The sequence below is a fragment of the Molossus molossus genome, unplaced genomic scaffold (genome assembly GCF_014108415.1).
Source record: "Molossus molossus isolate mMolMol1 unplaced genomic scaffold, mMolMol1.p scaffold_m16_p_1, whole genome shotgun sequence".
In the NCBI taxonomy this organism is placed as follows: domain Eukaryota; kingdom Metazoa; phylum Chordata; class Mammalia; order Chiroptera; family Molossidae; genus Molossus; species Molossus molossus.
Window position 1 is genome coordinate 10459217 of NW_023425344.1, and position 19550 is coordinate 10478766.

At 42.3% G+C, this 19550-nt stretch overlaps 1 long non-coding RNA gene across 1 annotated transcript; it reads left to right on the forward strand.

Moving 5' to 3' along the window:
• Positions 1 to 1968: 1968 nt before the first annotated feature.
• LOC118631661 lies at positions 1969 to 14759 on the forward strand. The gene is made up of 3 exons (XR_004959880.1): positions 1969 to 1999; positions 13882 to 13946; positions 14722 to 14759. It is a non-coding gene; the product is annotated as an uncharacterized LOC118631661 (long non-coding RNA).
• Positions 14760 to 19550: the final 4791 nt, after the last annotated feature.

Below are 19550 nucleotides of genomic sequence, written 5' to 3' on the forward strand. Positions count from 1 at the left end.
CTTAAATTTCAATATTTAGGTTCACTTACAAACGTTAGGCTTTCTCAAAAGCATTTTCTCTTCTCCCAATTCCATATGGCCAGGGGGTTCCTATGTTTAAAAAAGTATTGGAGAACAATAGAACAGATACCTTTAAACAATCAATGTAGTTTGTATAATCATTCAAAAAAAATAAATGAAGGATAAAATTAAGAAGGAGGAGAAAAGAGGAGAGGGAGGGAGGGAAGGAAGGAAGGAAGGAAGGAAAGAAGGAAAGGAGGGAGGGAGGGAGGGAGGGAGGGAGGAAGGGAGGGAGAAAAAAAGCAAAAAACAAAACAAAACAAAAATCCTCAACTATCTCAAAGTTAGCAGATACCGCTTTCTTTAGCTATGCCCCTCTGGAACACTCTGGGATCTTTAATTACAGCAAAATGCCAGCAGAAACTTCTCTTTGTCTTTGGATCTCAATGCAACTCTGGATAGAGCCCCCCAAGAGAGCAATAGATATAATTTTATTAGTTTCAGCAGGACACAGACATGGCTGCTCAGCAAAGATTTTTATAAGAGGCGGAGAGAAGGCAGCTACACAAAAGCCGAGACAAATAGAACTGCAAGCGGATTTTATTAATGACCAGTGGGACCTGGGAGCCGGAAAGTTTGGTGTAGTCACACCTCTTCTGAGGTTGTATATTGTTTTAAAAGGGAGGGAAAACGTGAGCTGATAATGAACTCTTACTTTTCAGCAACTGCTTAATTGCCACTGGTAACAGAACTTTCAGAGGAGAGACTTACGAGACCGTTTCGATGTAACAACTATTATGCCAAAAGCAGAGGTCCATGGAAGCCCACAGAAATAAAGGTTATCATTATGGAGGGGGTTTTACCAGTGAGATTAGCAATGGGATGAAAGTCTATACATTCTGCTAGCTTAGGAAGATGGACCATCTCCCTTGTTGGCTTGAAGCTTTGTGAAGTATCGCAACAGCATACCTTCCAGATCTGTATTCCATACATTTAACACCACAGCAGATTTGGGCTCCCCTCGAACCGAGTGACTGTCTCTAGGACATGGCCTACCTAGGAATACCTCGACAAATCTCGTTTTGCATCTTGTTTTAAGTTCTTAGTCTATAAACCAAAGAAATGAGTGTCATTTCCAGATTGGGGTTTTAAGAAGTGGGGGAATGTTTCTCTTTCTCTCTTCTCTTTTTTCTATTTTCTCAGGATGAACCAAGATCACCCAGGCACTAAAGGATGTCAGAGCCACAGCTGGAAGGAGCTCGGGTCTCTGCAGCATCATGTAGAGGACAATCACTCGCTGTCCAGAAACAGCTATACTGAACCATGCATGGCATGGCAGACGGTGACATTTTGAGGTTTGTGTGTTATAGCAGCTATCCTAAACTAATACACTATTGTCGTATGTGAACTTAAATTGTGGGTATTTTTGCTTAGCATGAAGGTTTAATTCAGCGTGTATAATAAATAATGTAAAGCAACTCTATTCAACAAACAGGCATTACGTGTCTTTGCTAAAAGCTGTCTGGGAATAAGAGGAGGAACTGCTGTGAAGGTCTCAAGCTCTCTTGGAGACAGAGTGGTGGTGAAGACCAGGCAGGCACAAACAGGAAAGATTGCAATGAGTCTTTAATGCCCCAGCTCACTTCCGAAGGTGGCTGTGTCACCAGGACTATCAGTGAGTGCGCCTCTCTCCCTCGGAAGGGATTCACCAATGTCCTTTGAGCACAGGCCTTTAATCAAGGTCAGTGTTTCCAGGCACAGTGACTTGACTACAAGCCTTGCACTTAAATCACAGTGTTTCTCCTGCTTTGGGAAATGATCTTAAAGACCCTTAAAAAAAAAAGACTACATGGGAATCACTGATAAACTGGTATTGATTTTCACAGATCACCCTCGTCAAAAGGATTTATTGATGTGTCAATGCATGTTGTCGAGAAGATCATAGCAGGATGGCTTTGATGGATTTATAAGAAATCTATGGGCTTTAATACACTCAAAGGTAAATAACTAACAAGTACTGCACATATCGATTCTTGTCATGTGGTCAATGCAATCTTTAGCCCACTAATTGTCAGTATTGACAAACAGTTCATGAGCTAAATGAGCAGCTGGACATCCACTCTGAGTGGAACGTTTCCAAGTGGCATTCACCTTGCTGTTTTCAGCCGAATGTTCATGGAACAGCCTTGCAGGTAATCGGCTCTAGGGAGAGAGACATGCGTGGTAATTAATTTTTTTCTCATTGTCAACTGTAACTTTAAGAAGAGAGAGGGCGGGGAGGGAGAATCTCGTCGCAGTGCACAAACCTGGACCCCAGGTCCATGACCCAAGTATAGTGAGGCATATCCCTAAGGCACCCCTCAAATGCCTCTTCCCAGGAAAAACCTCCCCAAATCACACCACACCACAGGGTTTCTATCACTTCAAACCCTATACTATCCCCAGGCAATTCATCACAGTATCTTTGTTGAACTTTATCTATTTATCTATGTATATTGAACATATCTATTGTGTTATGACTAAATCTTAGCTTTTCAAATACATATGAGCTTTTCGAATTTGGGAGGAAGATACAAGATCTCATTATGAATTCCACTGAGAAGATAATACAGCTATTAATAATCTCCCTGGGAAGATTTACAATCAAATTTAAAAAAGGTTTTCGAGGGTCACAGAAGGCGTAGGGAGTCCATGAACCCCCATAACAGATGCAATCAAACCAGATTCAAATTCTAGTCCACTACCTCCCAGAGGTCTGACCTCCAATAAGTTTCTTAATCTGTCCATCTACCCAGCCTTAATACAAGAATAACCGGTCACGGAACAGGTATGTCTAAAGGTTGGGTGAACTGATCCATGGATGTGCTGTGCACCTGGTATCTATTCTACAAAAATCTTCAGATGAGTCAGGATTTCTGAGTTTATTTCTTCTCTTGTGTAGAGCACTAATCAGGAGTCAGGTGCAGAGCTACTGTATGTACCAAAGTCAATCCATCCCTGTCAAAAGACCCTTGCTTACCATAGCTGCTCAGTTAATGCTTCCAATAAATTGATTAGAATACTTACCACTGAATAGAACTGTCTTTAAATCATTCCACTATATTATATTAATCAACCATTGAAATATTGCTCCTAACTAAACTTTTTAATACTATCTTACAAGCCTCCATTGTACACCCATTAAACTTGAAATGAATCTTTTAGAAAAAGAGTATTTATTGTACCATATTTTTTATAATGATCATCCAATCTATTAGTACTGTGGAAATGTATCATTTTAAATACAGTTTATCCATCCCAAAATGTATACTCACTCCACCTTAAACATATACATTGTTTTTTTTTTTTAGTACATGCCCCTAGCCACTAGGGCTTAGTGGGAACTGAACTCAGACTCTCTGGTCCGCAGGCCGACGTTCCAACCACTGAGCCAAACCGGCCAGGGCTAAACATATACATTTAATTTAACAGAATAAGCATTTCGCCTGGCAGGTGTGGCTCAGTTGTTGAGCATCAACCCATGCACCAAAGGTTGCCAGTTTGATTCCCGGTCATGGCACATACTCAGGTTGTAGGCCAAATCCCTAGTGGGGGGCATGCAGGAAGTGGCCAATCGATGTTCTCTCTCATCAATGTTTTTATATCTCTCTCTTAAAATCAATAAAGAAAACACTTTTTTAAAGAATAAACATTTCATTTATAGTATAATATAAACATATCAACTTAGGCCTAGGTCTGCTGCAAAACACTTAGTTGTCCCTTGGGGAACAGTGCAATGAAAATGCACTTAGGAAAAAGAGTCAAACCAGGTATACTCGGTCTTCGAAGGTACTTTTTTAAACTTGGAAGACTGACACAAAGAATATTGTATTATTCTAGTTAACAAAAAATTGAAGTTCATTCATAGGCTTATGAAAATCTTTCCAGTTCTAGCCATCAATTTTTTTTTTCTGGCCTCCCAACCCTGCCCCATCATGCCTTCATGTCTATTTCACTAATGGGGAAATTTGGGATTAGCACAAATAACCTTAAACTTGATCTCCGGGATGAAGTCTTCTGCCCATCTTTTATAATTTCTCACCATATTTTCTGATAATTGAAGGTTAGCACATTGGCATTAGCCAAGGCATAGAGCCCCTGTGTCTGGAGATAATGACTGACACGCCATTGTCAGAGATGTAGCTTCTGGAAGTGATATCTTGTCTGATCTCACAAATGTCTCCAGTGTCCAATTATCACCAGCCATTTGGGTGAGTGACAAGATATCAAGGGGAAATTCTTTCCAGATCACTTTCTCTCCCTCTCTCCTTTCCTTTTTCTCTTAACACAGGAAGGGCTCCTTATTATGATCTAAGCAGTATGGGCATTAACTCTGTGCTTGCAGTTGAACTTCTAATATAGGATGGTTTATTTTGTTCTCCCAAATCCAAATTTGATCATCTGCCCACCAGGAGAGCTACAACTGTTCTTTGACCCAGGCTTTAATCTCTTGCATCCCTAGGGCTCTGACCTTCAAGGGAAAAACAATTAAAAATGATAAATACTTAAGACTGGAACCAATAAATATATATTTATAAAATTAGGAGGAAAAAAACATAAGAAAGAGTAACTATTCTGAAATCTTTGGCTTCAAAAATAAGTTGATCATGAGCTAGGATTAGAAAGATTAATTAAAAAGGAGAGCATAAAATACTACGATATTTCATATTTCATTATTATGAAAATGCACAACAATAATTGCATTCACCAGACGCTTCCTTCCAGGGAGCACTAAATATTATGCCAACATTTCCTCATTAATCTTCTTCATGCTCTTGCAAGATGGTTAAGAAACAAAATTAACATTCACACTTTACCAATGGGATACAGACTATAAAACGAGATGTTGATGACAGATACTTCTGACTCTTTGGTGTGCCTCAGTTTATTCATTTGTATGACAAGAACACTCATAGTACTTCATGCATAGGGTCATTGGGAGGAGTGAATGAGTTCGGATTCAGAAAGAGGCTTCGATGAGATCCCAAGACGTGATGAACACAGGACATGGGAGAGGGTATTATTATTACTGTTGGAATGCATGATGTAAGCAAGAGAAACTCACCTTCACATTTCCTTGGAACCTCCACGCTCAAGAGAGAAATGAACTTCTTCATCGCACTCAACAAGCTCCTACTGAACAGTGGTGTGGTTAATACCCCATGGTGTCCACTGGTCCCCCAGTTCTCCCAAGCCTGTTCTCATCCTCTGAGCTACCCCTGTAATCCTCTAATAAATTATCTTCTTAAGTTAACAAAAGTCACATTCTGTTTTCTGCAACTTAAGAGCCCAAAGTGATGCAACACTCCTATCTCTTGTTTCTTGTCCATTCTGTCAACAGGCACATTGGAAATTTATCAAGTGCCAGCTGTCAAGCTAGGAATTATGGTTAAAAATGTAATCAGAATGCCCTGACTGGGTCGTCTCAGTGGTTAGAGCATCAGCCTGCAGACCAAAGAGTTGCGGGTTCAATTCCAGTCAAGGAATTGCCATTTGGTCCCCGGCCCTGGTCAGGGTCATTGGGAGGCAACCAGTCAATGTATCTCTGTCACATCGATGCCTCTCTCTCTCTTTCCCACTCTGTCTGAAGATAAATGGGAAAATATCCTTGGGTGAGGATTTAAAAAATAAAATATAATCAAGATGAAAAAAAATAATGTAAGCACTTAAGAGAGTTAAATTGGGAGGAAGTGTATATATATATATATATGAGGGGCATCAAAAATAGGCAGTCAGAGCTAACTAGAAAGGACAGAAAGCTTCCTACAGAAGGCGGGGCTTCTTCTGGGTCTCAGTGGGATTTTCACCCCACTCAAGCATGCAGAATCTAATAATGGGAAGAAAAAAACTCTGGTGCTCCATTCAAAAGCAAATTTATTTTCCTTCTAAAAAGCAATGACGGATTTATGAAGAAGAAGAGTATTTGGGGAAATGCAATTCTATATATTCAGATCATTCAAGTGTGCTACTTAGCATGTGTTCACATCAAGCCTAAACATTATCACAGAGCAGAAGAACATGAACTGTAATAAACATTTTTAATTGCAAGTCCAAAGCAAGGTACTGTGTTTTCCATTGCATCCCAGATATATGACTGGGATGACAGTGCAGAAACCAGGTTTTCTGACTGAAAGCTATACTAATGCCGTATTGCTTAGTACCCTGACTAGACCAAATAGTCCAGATTCTAAAATCACCTCCAAACTATCCCTGATACTAGTGATAGGGTCATGGGGTGGGAGGGGGGTGAAAAGCATAGAAGATCCTCCTTTAATTGTTTCTCCCAGCTTCAAAGGGGTTTACTATCCATAATATTCTACTGGGCTCTAAGGACCTCTAAATTTTTATTGACATTAAATGAAGTGTTGCTATCTAAGGTTAGATGGTATTTATTGAAATCCTGTACCCCTTCCAGCAAATCATCTGCTTCCCCAAAGCCTGTCTGGCAGGACCCTCCTACCTCAGGGCTTTGTGCAGACTGTAGTTCTGTCTAAACGGCCCGCCCCATCCCTTCCCTTCCTACCTACGTGACCCACTCTTCAAGCCTGGAGTCAAACATCATATTTTTAGAGAAGAACCCCTTAAGGCAATCCCTCAGTACTAGATCCCTGTTGTCCCTCTCACAATTCACTTTGCTTTTTCCTTGTAAGGTGACAAAGTTGTGACGATGTGTGGCACAGTGATCTGATTGAAGATCCCCCCACCTACCTGACTGTAAGCTTTGGAAGAGCAATGACTATGTGTAATTTCCATTAGATCTGCTTCCCTGAGTGAATGGATAAGTGAACAAATTGAGTTCTAATATATTTGGCTTAAAATCATATTGATACCATTATAATTAACCTAGTTATTAATAACCAGAAAAGAGCAAAGGGAAGGCCAGATATGATTGGCATGCCATTTGTGCAGCTTTGCCAGGAAGCTGCAGTTTAACACTCCCCAGGGAGCCATGGGTCGGTTCCCCACTGATCCCTGGGGGAAGGGAATGGATCAGGGTAGAACAGATGTGTGCCCAGTAAAGTCTGGGTGACACAAGGAAGGCACTTGCTTGTCATTCACACCTGGGAACAGGTCATTGGCTGGAGTGAGCATGGCTACTGCTAATGCAGGAAGAATTGAGATACTTAATCCCCTAAACAAAGAAATTTGCCTTCTCGTTTTCTCGTGGTTCTCTTGGCACTCTTGTTGCAGGGGGCATGCTCTCTTGGCTCCCTTGCATCTTCCCACAAGGCCCACAGCCATGTGGTCCCCACATAATGAACTAATGGGATGCAACTACCCTAATGCTGAAGTGGACCCAGTTTCAACATGGAACAGAAACTCTGGACACTGGCTCTGCTTCTAGCTCTGCTAAAGCTCCAGTTGAACTTCTTCCAGGACTGGATTAAGGGAAAGGGGACTTTGGAAACCCAGGGATGTAATTCTAGGCAAATAAAAAACATGCATCCTCTATGCAAATCTCTGAAAATTCTTTTTCTTGAGATATTTAAGGACCACACCCCCAGCACTCAGTGGGCTAGGGATACCCCACTTCTACCAGTAACATTATTACTTCCAAAGACAAGGCAAATGCCCTTTATGTGATGTCAATGAAGTTTTCTTCCTTTACTCCATGTCTTTTTTCCAAGTTCAAAAATGCCCCCACCAATGTATCAATTATTTCTTTAATTATATCTTTATTTTTAATTCTCATTCTCTCCAATGGCAGCTTGTAACTCATCCTGTTTTCTCTTTTTATCCTTCACAAAAAGAAGGAAATAGCCAAATCGGATTCTCAAATATGCAAGCTCTTGTGGGCTTCTATTTTCTTTCCCTTTATATACATAGTCTCAGTGTCCTATTTATGTCTCTAATTTCTGCATCTTTTGTTTACATGTCCATTGTTGTACACATCAGCCCAAGCAGAAGCATTCACCCCCCATCTGTATGACATCTGCACCCTGCACATACCTTTATTCTTGCACCCATCATCCTGTGTTATTTTTATTAGTTTCAGTCTGCATTGCCTATAGTGCTCTAAGGTCCTTATAGGGAGGGACAGGCCGTATTTACCTAGGAGTTCTCATTTTTTCAGCACAGTGCCTTGCCTGGCATGTTACAAACCTTCTTTGATAAATACTTGTTCAACTGAAATGCTTCAAATCATTTTTTTAAAGAATTGGTATATCGACAGATCCAATTCCAAATCTTGAACTTGACTGCATTTTGTCTTAGTTTCATCTTCTTCCCAGCTCGCTATCTTACTGTCTCCTGATATAGAGATGTAATCCCTGCTTTCTCGTCTTCTACATGATTTCATGTCACAGATATGATGAATGTGCTACTGAACCTCTTGCCCACATCACTAATAACAATGTTAAAAACAGTGTACCTGTTACCAAATGCCACTCCAGCAAATGTCATGTCTCTCTGCTCCTTGTTTATGATTCTTTATCTCCTTTAGGGCCCATAGGGACTTTCTTAAGGATAATCTAAATTATTTTGCAAGTCAGATTTCCAGAGACCTGAAGACCCAGAACAAAGGTTTGTTCACAATCCAAAAGCAGTAAAACCTGATCCCCTGAGTTGTGACCTGAATCAACATTCAAATATATATTTTCTTGCTCTAGAATAGTAACACATATTTACATAGCACTTTCTGTGTGCAAGGGCCTGTTCTACAAACTTTATATATACTGGTAATAGTGTTCTTTATCTTCAAATTAACCATATGAAGAGGATAAAATCATTATGCCCATTTTACAGTTGAGGAAACTGAGGCACCAGGAGATTCAGTAACTTGCCCAAAGATTCAGTCAAAGCTGTCTTGCCCCAGAAATGATACCTTGCTATATTGCCTCTAGGGAACTGCCTACTTGAACTATTTGTAGCAGCTCAAGTGTTCTGGTTATCCGTTGTTGTGTTAAGAAACTACCCCAAAATTTGGTGGTTTAAACAACCACCATTTCGTCCTGGCCAGTTTGGCTCAGCGGTTGGAGCATTGGCCTGCGGACCAGAGAGTCCCAGGTTTGGTTCCCACTAGGGGCACGTACCAAAAAAACCCAACAACAATCACCATTTCATTAAATCTCACGGTTTTGTGGGTCCGTGGCTTAGCTGGGTGATTCTCTGTTCAACACAGGATCAAACAGGTTCAACTAGAATGGGTGTGGCTGGAGGCAAGGATGATATGGAGGGTCCTTGAGACTTTACCACCTGCCTGGCCCCTTGGTGGGACACCTGGAAGGCTGGGTTTTGATGAGCCCCCTCCTTCTCCATGTGGTCCCAGGGCCTGTCCATACGGCCCCTTAGCATGGTCGTCACACTTCCCACAGGATGGCTGAGCACTCAGAAGGAACAAGGTATCAGTCCACTTGAAGAGGGGTCTACCACGGCACCACATGGCTCCTGCAGTGGACTCCTGGTCAATGCCGTCCCAGGCCAGCTGGGATGTGAGAACAGGGAAACAAGGCCCCACCTCTGGACCGGAGAACTGCCCACGAATCTATGGCCATCTTAGCCACGTCAAGTATGATGGAGAAAGTTGACTTTTAGGCAATTGAAACAAGATACACTATTGTGTATTTTGTCCCTTATTTTTTGTTCTTTTTTTAAAATTAATATGATTTGAGAGGAGTAAGGTGAAAAAAAAATGGGAACAACAAATTCTACCAGGCATTTTCATCCACGTTGTCTCAATAATCATCTGGCAGAGCTACGCTGAAGCTCATTATGGTGAGGACTTAAGTATAAAAAATGAGTTCCCCAAGGCTCAAAAAGTTGAGGGTATTTGCCCACTGAAGACTTAGACCTAAACCCAAGAGATATGTTGTGTGTATTTTCCTTTTTAATGAAACTGTAGTTTCTACTTATGATTTTATGGGATCATTGATTGTAATGAAAGGAAGACAGACAATAACTTAGCTAACACAATTTAGCAGCAGGATTTCTTGAATTTGATATGAACTGGGGGTATGGGGTCCTCTTTCTGCACCTTTGTCTTTCCGTTTGTAAAGTGAATGATTTGGGCCAGATTAGCAGTTTCCAAATAATGATTAAATCAATGTATAAAGGCAAAAGCAATCTTGTTTAAATGAAATGGTATAAAATTAAAAGTAGAATACATCTTATACAGGGAGGGGGGCACTGGAACTCTTTAGTTCTAATTGTGCTTGCCTGTGTGTGTGTGTGCGTGTGTGTGTATGTACTGGATCATAACAAAAAATGTATCTTTTTGTTATTGGTAATCCTCATCAGAGGATATTTCTCCATTGATTTTAGATAGAGTGGAAGGGAGAAAGGGAGGGAGGGAGGGAAGGAGGGAGGGAGGGAGGGAGGGAGGGAGGGAGGGAGGGAGGGAGGGAGGGAAGGAGGGAGGGGAGACAGAGAGAAAGAGGGAAACATCTATGTGAGAGAGCCACATTGATTGGTTGCCTCCCACATGACCCAGACCAGGGCCTGGGATCAAACCTGCATCCCAGATACATGCCCTTGACTGGAAATCGAACCTGAGACCCTTCGGTCTGCAAGGGCCAACATTCTAACCACTGAGCAAAACTGGCCAAGGCCAAAAATATATTTCTTATTGTAGTTAGAAAAAGTTTTAGGTTAACCTTTCATGATTTTTTCCAGGCCAAAAAGATGATTCTGGGACTGTCATAATTTCAACCATAACTTTGTATAAAGCAAAGGCTATATCTAACTTGCTTTGAACAAGAACCTGAATAAAATGACTATTTGCTATAATATTCTTGATATTTATCAGCACATGTATTATTCTTCAAACTCAAGAAAACATTCCTACTTTAGGTGAAATTTTGATTGAAAAAATAATAATATCTTCTCAATACCCAAACTTCGACCCTCAGAACAGAAATCTCTGCACAGCAGATATTCCCAAGCACCAGCCCATATATTTTGTATTCATTTCAAACAATATTTTTAAATGAAATTCTACTACCTCAAAAACATCAGGACCATCCTCCCAGTGTGGGGTGCAATGATGTCTAGAAATTAAACCTCAAGAGAATATTTTAAAACACAAGTGTGAGCAATATCATATCGATGCTAAATTAATTCAGAGGATACAATCTACAAAATTAAAGACGTGATTTAGGGAGACAAGTGTCAGATTTAGGGACTAACTAGGTGAAGTGAGTGGACCGTAAGCATCCTTTTATACTGAAATTCCACGATTCAACAGTTCTACAAATGTTGGGAGGCACATGTTCTAAGGTCTGAAGAGTCAAGGTGAGTTGCAGACGACCTCACTTCTCTGATCTGCTGCATTCTGTTGGCCAGGAAATGGGACCTAGTAATTTGTCTTCTCTCAGATAGAAAACAATGCAGACTCTTCCCTGTGTATTCTGCCAACAGCAAAATATACATTTTACTCCAAATGCAAAGGCACTTCATTTTGGAAAGTGCTGATATCCTGGACTTCTAGAAATTGGCACTTTAGCACAGGAGGAGTAAAGTTTAAATGCACTTTGGGAGAAATGCATGATACCATTTGCTCAAAAGAATTAGAAATGACTAATATCACCTTAGATTTTTGTTTTTATTTTACTAATTTCAATTTCACATAACTATTTTTAAAAGCACTTCTTTTTTTTTTTCATTCACTTATTTGAAAATATTTATAGGGTGTCTGCTCTGTGCTGGGCATGGTTCTTGGCAGAGGTGACCAGACAAGGTCCCCTGGAGTTTACAGCTTAGCATAGGGGATGACAAAGAACAAGAATACAAGTAAAGGAACCAGACCATTGCCGATTGTGGTGTTACGAAAAGGGAAAAACAAAAAACAAACAAACAAACAAACCAGCTTGTGATAATCAGTGATGACTTCAGATTCGCAGGTCAAGGCAACCTCAAAGGATGTGTCATTTGAGCTGAGGTCTGAATGGCAGGACGGAGTCAGCCCCCTGCAAACCCGAGGGCAGAGTTTTCCTGGCAGGGAGCTTGCTGGGACAGATTCTCCAGAGGAAACACGCCTGGCATGTTCTCCAGGAGCCGGGGAAGGCGCAGAACACGGGATCTCACATACTCCCCGGCTCCTTCCCATGTGAACAGGCTGCACTGAAAGAGCCTGTGCTCAATCCTCCTAACCCCAACCCCTATCGCTTCATATTTTGAAGACAAGTGAGAGAGAGAGAATTGAGGGAAAACAGACTAACATTTTTCTGCACAGTACATACTCAAAATAGCCTGACAATTTATGTGTCTTATTTTAAAGTCGCTTTAGGACAAAGATCTGACAGGTCATGTTTAACTGTATAGAAATATTTTTCTTTCCCTTGAGCCTGATTTCTCTAAAAGCCAAGTTTCCATGAGCAGTAGTGTTCCTGTCATGTTTTAAATAGTTAGAGGTTTTTTTTAATCCTTAATCATTATTTGATCATTTAAAAATGGGTTGACTAATCACCAAATACTTCGCAGCTGCAAGAGAAAAATAAACATTTTTGTTAATGTGCAAGGCTGAAGTTGGTATTCTCTGAGTTACTTCATCCATTTGGCACCTTCCCCCCTTCTCCTGTCACTGCCCCCCCATTCCCAGGACAGCAGGACTGGGAGCACCCAGAGAGGCGTGACCCCAGAAGGCACTGTTGGGGGTCCTGGGCGTTCCTGAGCACTGTTTTGATATCAAGGGTGCTATTTTGGGATTTGATTTTCAAAAAGGCTGTAAACAAACCACTGCCTTTCAAACCATCGGGCTTTTACATGGATATTTGAAAGCATTTTATCCTTGCCCGGCCAGTGTGGCTCAGTGGTTGAGCATCGACCCATGCACCAAGAGGTCGCTGGTTCGATTCCCAGTCAGGGCACATGCCCAGGTTGTGGGCCAAATCCCCAGTGGGGGCCATGCAGGAGGCAGCGAATTGATGTTCTCTCTCATCGATGTTTCTATCTCTCTCCCTCTCCCTTCCTCTCTCTCTCTCTAATATCAATAAAGAAAAAAGAAACAAACACACACACACACACACACATTTTATCCCTGGTACCTAAGAATGAAAACAATCCCAATGTTAAAAAACAAAAACCAAGCCATGACAAAGAATTTATAAGTAAAAATCACTGGGCAAACTGCCCTAGTACCCTGAGCCTCATTTTCTACAATGAAACCCATGGCCTCTGTTGTTAAATGATGAAATGCAAGGGCTGGAAGGAAGGAGCCTAGGACACATCTCTGTCTGGAGGCTGTGGACATGCTGTCCCCTCTCCCTGGAATGTTCTGCTCACTGTGTTTACACCTGGGAACCTGCTACAGAGCTTTCGGATGAGGTGGCTTTGGCCCAGAGAGACCTGGGCTCAAATCTCAGCTCCGACTTTCACTATGGAGCTCATTGGTAAAATGGGCATAAAAGAGGATTTATTAGGGCTGTTTTAAAAAAAAGTTAAACGAGACCCTCTATATATACACGTGCATGGAAGCTGAGCTGCTACTGCTGCCTATGATCTGCCCCATGAACATTACTAAGTATTTTTGTAGTAGAGTTCCTTAAACTGGTATAAGAGGGCTTGGTAGTCGGCGGGTTTACGGAACATGGGCAAAGCAGCGTGGCGTGGCCTAGCGGCCATGAGCGTTGGGCATCGACCAGTGTTTCACGGAGAAGGGAGCATGTCGGCTAGCCTAGAACGCATGTGATGGGGGAGCTGTCTTAAGTTCTCCCACATTTTCCTTCAGGTCTCAGTTTACTATTTCCTGTCAGAGTCTGGTGTTCCCATGGCATCTACATCATTTTATTTCTCTCTGGTCTGGGTTCCCATAGTAACAACAGTATTTACTGAGCACATATACATGCCAGACAATATTTTATACATTTCACAACAGCTCAATCAATAGATGTTGGTGTATTCTTCAAGCTCAACAAGCTAGAAACGTCCGTGATGGCTGGGACACCAGACAGTCGGCGCTCGACTGCGCGCAGGTAAGTACTGCACAGTCCTGCACACCCGCCAGGATCCTTGCACTTGATCTACGGGCACTGGGCTGTCTTCTGGGTTTCTGAGCTCCAAGGGAGAGAATCAGCAGAGTTGGATGCTGACAGCCTCTCAGTACATCTGGGACTGGCTATTTCCAAATCCCCATTTTTACAGATCAGTGAGTAAGGTCAAGAGAGGTTAAGTGACCTATTAGGATGTGGGTCCCCTCACTCCACGCCCACTTTCTTCATGAAGCTACCAGATCGGGTTGGTTTCCTTGCTCAACAACTTCCTGCTCATTTGAAAATCACAAATGAAATCACAGCCCCCAATCCCTTTCCCAGCCAGTTCTTAAATTTCGTTTCCCTGAAGCTGACTTAGGTCTATGATACAATGAGAATTTTAAGTACATTCAAATGAAAGGCAGTAAATACTAAAACATCCAGCTAGAAAGAAAACCCAGAGCCTAGACCCAGCCGAGCTGTCTGTGCCAGCGATGATGGTACCAGGCTTCCTAATTACCTCTCTGGCTGAGGTTCCTTAAAGCTGTACCTCGGAACTGAAAAAGGAAAACAAATAAATAAATAACTAACCCTGCTGATTAGCAAGGTATTGCAGCTGCTGGAGAAATCTCCCACATCTGACTTCTCGTGGTATCAGCATCCCCGATGTTTGCTGCTGCTTCCAGCCAAGATGAAGAGAAAAACGGAATTGTGCTTCTAGTGTACAATCTTACCTAATTATGCCGGCTGATCACTTAAAAGTAATGTTTGCACACAGATCGGAAGACGCTTACAAGAACCAGCTGGTTGATAAAGGCTGTAAGTGAGGATCTGATTCCCTCTCAAAGAAGTGTTAACTGTTTACATCTATTTTTAACACGGCATCACGCACCAGTCACTGTGCGCGGCACGGTGAGGGGATGCTGGACTGAGTTCCGCAGGGGCGGGCACACTTCAGAATGAACGTGCCCGCTGCTCAGCGTGGAAGAAGCCTGACACTATCATTCACCGCTTGAGGACACCCATCTGAAGGAGGAATGACTCTTGTCTTGATTTTCAGACACAAATGAAAGATGAGTGAGAAGTACTGGGGGACAGAATGCGTGTGTGCAGGTGTGTGCGGGTGTGTGCATGTGTGTGTGTGTGTGCGCGCGCACTTGTAAGCACATGCGTTTTCTCACAAAGCTGAATGTAAGAGTTAATCGCTAGCTTTGGACATAAAAGACCGGAGTGAGGATACTGATGATCTGCCCGCATGCCTCGGTCAAGTAATGTCATGGGCACTTGAGATGAGTTCATGTGCTAAGAACTGTCTTTTTTTTTTTAATCTTTTAAATTTTTTTTCTTTTTTTAGTCTCCAATTACAGTTTATTTTCATTATTATTTTGTATTGATTTCAGGTAAGAACTGTCTTAATCCACGTAACATTGTCTTCTTTAACCCACATAACCTTATGTAGTAGGTTAGCATCATCATTTTCTTAAACTTGAGGAATACTGAGTGTCTCTGTCCAAAAGGCAAAGTACATTTGGAACTTAAACCTGTGTGAATTCAACTTTGTCTAAACCCAAAGTCCATGGTTTTAATATTAACTCCCCTCTTTGGCTCCCACTGCCGTACCGGCCAAAGTTTTGGCATCTTTAATCCACCCAATTTCTGAAGCATTTACTCACAGCATGGTATTCACCCATGCTTGTAAGACTGAAGAGGGATTTCCTTCACTCAGCATAGGGTGGTTGAGTGCCAACCATGTCCCAGGATGTCCCTGTGAGCTGGGGACATGAAAAAGAATAAGACTGGGCTCTCAGTATTTTTGGAGCCACACAAGGGAGACATAAAATAAAGCAAGCATTACGCTATGTGGTAATGAACGCTAATGGCACCTAAATGCTACCTGGCATGTGGTAGGTGCTGAGTAATATCTGTGGGCTAACAGAGAAACATTTTCAATGCAGTGGGAGCTGAGACACTGACTGTGTATAAGAAGTCAGAGAAGGAGGGCTTCCTGTAAGAGGGGCCATAGAGTGAGCCCTTGAAGGATGAGTAGCAGACGACGTAGATGATGTGAGAAGACTACTTCAACCAGGCAGAGGGAAGAGACTTGCTTCATGATATAATAAAAGTTAAGAACATGGAGTAAGCTGCTCTAATTATTTTTTAAAGATATGAATCCTAGATGTGGCTCATAGATTCAAAGATCTACAGGCCACTCATCGGGTGAAGAGATAAACCAGACAGAACAAATAATAGTGAAAAAGATAATTGGGAGACAGAAGCCAGGGTTTTCCAGATTAATAATCCAGAGTGTGAGAAACACTCAAAACCCTGACCTTATCCAAGACTTTGAATCCTCAAGGCAAGCATGGCTCCCTGAACACCCATTTACCACATCCAGTCTGTGGGTTTCTGGGTGAGCCCATGAAATCCAAAACAAGACCAGGACAAGACCTTGAGGGTAAAGAAGAAAAGTGTTTCTTCCTACAGGAGATGAGGGTGACACATGATTTAGCTCTAATTCTATTCATATATGAGATGGCGGGACTATAATTCATCATGGCGGATAGCTTGATCCATGACTCTCCTCTAGAATGGAAGTCCCGAAGGGCAGGGCACTTAATCTGTTTCTTCTCTTGTATTTTTCCAGTACTTAGAACACTGAGCACCTTGTAGGTGCTCAATAAATATTTGTGGTATGAATGAATTGATCAATACTTTTTTTTTTTTAATTGAGCCCAGGATGACATTGCTTCTTCCAGCCAAACCTATCGGTAGGCGGGGCCTTGTCAGGTGAACTTGATTGGCCTCTTGGTGAAACAGAAAACACCCTGGACCCAGCTCAGCAATTCTGGGCAAGGGTCTTCATGCTCTGTGATTTGGTTTTCTCATATCTGCATCAGGGAGTTGTTATGTGAATTAAATATTATATGAGATGAGATATATGGCCAGATTTTTCCCACAAAGCTTTCTCTAGAAAGCTTTAATATAATTAAAGCACTCCAAATTTAGTTTATTAATCACCCATAAAACTAATTTTACATGTGTGTGTATTTGTGTATATGATACACACACATATTCGTTATAATCATTATGTATATATAAATCATTAACATCAGTAAATTGCTTTAGCTTTAATGTTCTACCTAATCTAGATAGAGAATTTTGTAGATAGAAGTTAGATAGATGGTAGATAGAAAGACAGCATAAACTACCTAGCTATAATATTAAGACAAAAACAATATTTACATCATAACTGGGCCGACCAATTTTAAATCTCACACTTAACACAAAAGGAAGTCGCCAGAGTGCCTCTTACCAGTAGTTCAGTATCCATAACCCTCCAGGCTTTATTGCAGTGTGAACAAAAGCAAAAGGACAAAAATGAACCTCGGTTTTGGTGATTGTGGCCATTTAAAACAAAGAAACAAATATTACATTTACCCTATGCTGATCTACATATCCTACTTCCAAGAATTTGTAAATACTGAAACTTCCATCCCCAGAATATGAATATTTACCAGCAAATGGGTGGATTAAACTGTTATGCTCAAGACATTGTCTCTGGTGCATGGCAATCCCCTTAGCCTCACTCGGGTGAGCCGGGCTCCTCCCGCGGAAGGTTCTGGAAGACAGACAGAGTTCTCCCCCAAGCATTTCCAACAACTGCCAGACCCGAGCTCTAATGTATGCCATGAAAGGGGAAAATCCTCTTGCTAAGCCCATTTATGATTTATTAGCTTATTCATTTGACTGCAAATGCTTGAGAAAATCTGCTTTTTTCAACCAGCTTAAACATTTTGGGAAAGGCCAGGACCAAGAGGCAGAGAAAGAACAGCAAAGCCATGTTCGATGCAAATGGCAAGAGCGGAGAGAGGCTGCGAGACCGGAACCGCAACAACGGGGCCATTCGAGGCTGATTAGAGACGGAACAGGGCTTGATCGGTGGAGAGGGTCAATCACAATCAGAATGCAGACAGAACCTAGAGAGAGGAAGACTCCCCGTGAGAACCCCAAGTCGGCAGATGGGGCAAACCAGTTCCACAGAAAGGGCATTGAGAGGCTTCTCATCTGCTGTCATCGTCACACCCTGCCCCAGGAGCACTAATGACGTAGAAACAGAGCCCCTCCCCCAGCAGCAAACTGAAGGCAGACCAGGAGTTGGCCCCATGGAATCTCCTGGAAGGTTCTGCCCGAGCCTGGTCCGCAGAGAAGGGGGCTCTACGCCGGGCAGCATTGCCGATACAACCGGTGAACGACGTCAGAAAGAGAGGCAACAAGCAGAGGCTGCATGCAGGCTGATCTTTTTAAGGGGAAGTTAGCCCTGGCCAGTTTGGCTCAGTGGTTAGAGCGTCAGCCCATGGACCGGGGAGTACTGGGTTTGATTCCAGCTAAGGGCATGTACCTCGGTTGCAGTTTGTCCCCGGCCCTGGTTGGGGTTGTGCGGGTGGCAACCAATCGATGTTTCTCTCTCTCTCTTCCTCCCTCTCTCCCTCCCGCTCTGAAGATAAATGCAAAAATGTCATCAGGTGAGGATAAAAATAAATAAATCAATAAGTAAAGGGAAGTTGGAGTTCCGAAAAATGGATAGAAAGAATTACTAAGGAGCATCAAGAAGAGCCCATTCATTCTTTGCCCTTAAACACAATTCAGAATTTTCCTGGGTTAAGATAAGTCCACGATCCTGACATGCTTGCAATAGGCTTGCGAGGCTTTTGATTTAGTTCACAAGATTTGCTAAGCAGATTAATGTTGGAGCGTCCTCATTTTTGAAAATGGCAAAAAAACAAAAAACAAAAACAACCAAAAATAAAACAATAAAAAAAGTGATCTGAAATTTGAAAATGAAAATAGATCATGAAAATTCTCTTGTCGGCCTACAATTCAATATTCACATTTTTGCCCAAAACACAAAATCAACATTATCTTTTTTTCTTATTCCAAAAATTTGCACATATGTCTGTGTTTTGATGACTTTGGGGGTTGGGGGGGGGGTGTCTGAGCAGGAATAACAAAGACTCGTGGAAAAGCCCAGGGTTTTCAGCATCTGGATGTCCCCATGTTTCTGGGACTTGTCCTGGTTGGGCCAGACCTCAGGGACCTCAGTGATTTTCCGCCTCTTATCGCCTGACACAAGCTCCTCCCAGCCGGCAGACAGGCCAGCCGGATTCTCCTCTTTGACTCTTGGTGGTTGCCACTTTATATTCCAGACTCTCCCTGGAATGTTCCTCTTGCCCAGCCTCTCACTTCTGCCAAACCATCTCCTTTTCTTTGCGTCCCCAAGTTTCGTCCCCCTCCCTCTCCCAGGGTGTTTCCATTTCTCTCTGCTCTCCAACCCTTCCCTTCCGGGCTCCTCCCCTCCGTCCTCACAGACGCCCTTTACACCATCAGTCCGCAGGATGTCAGTGGCAAACCACCAACTTAGGACAAAACAATACCCAAGCTCCTAATCAAACATTCAAGTCCCACCCCACCTGGAACCTGGCAGGATGTGTATGACCCTTCTTCCCACGATGCCTTTCCTCGTGCCCAGACGACGCCCACTGCTTTCCTCTGCCCGGCACCTCTCTGCCTTCAGGGTCCTGCTCATGCTGTCCCCTCATCTTAGATGCA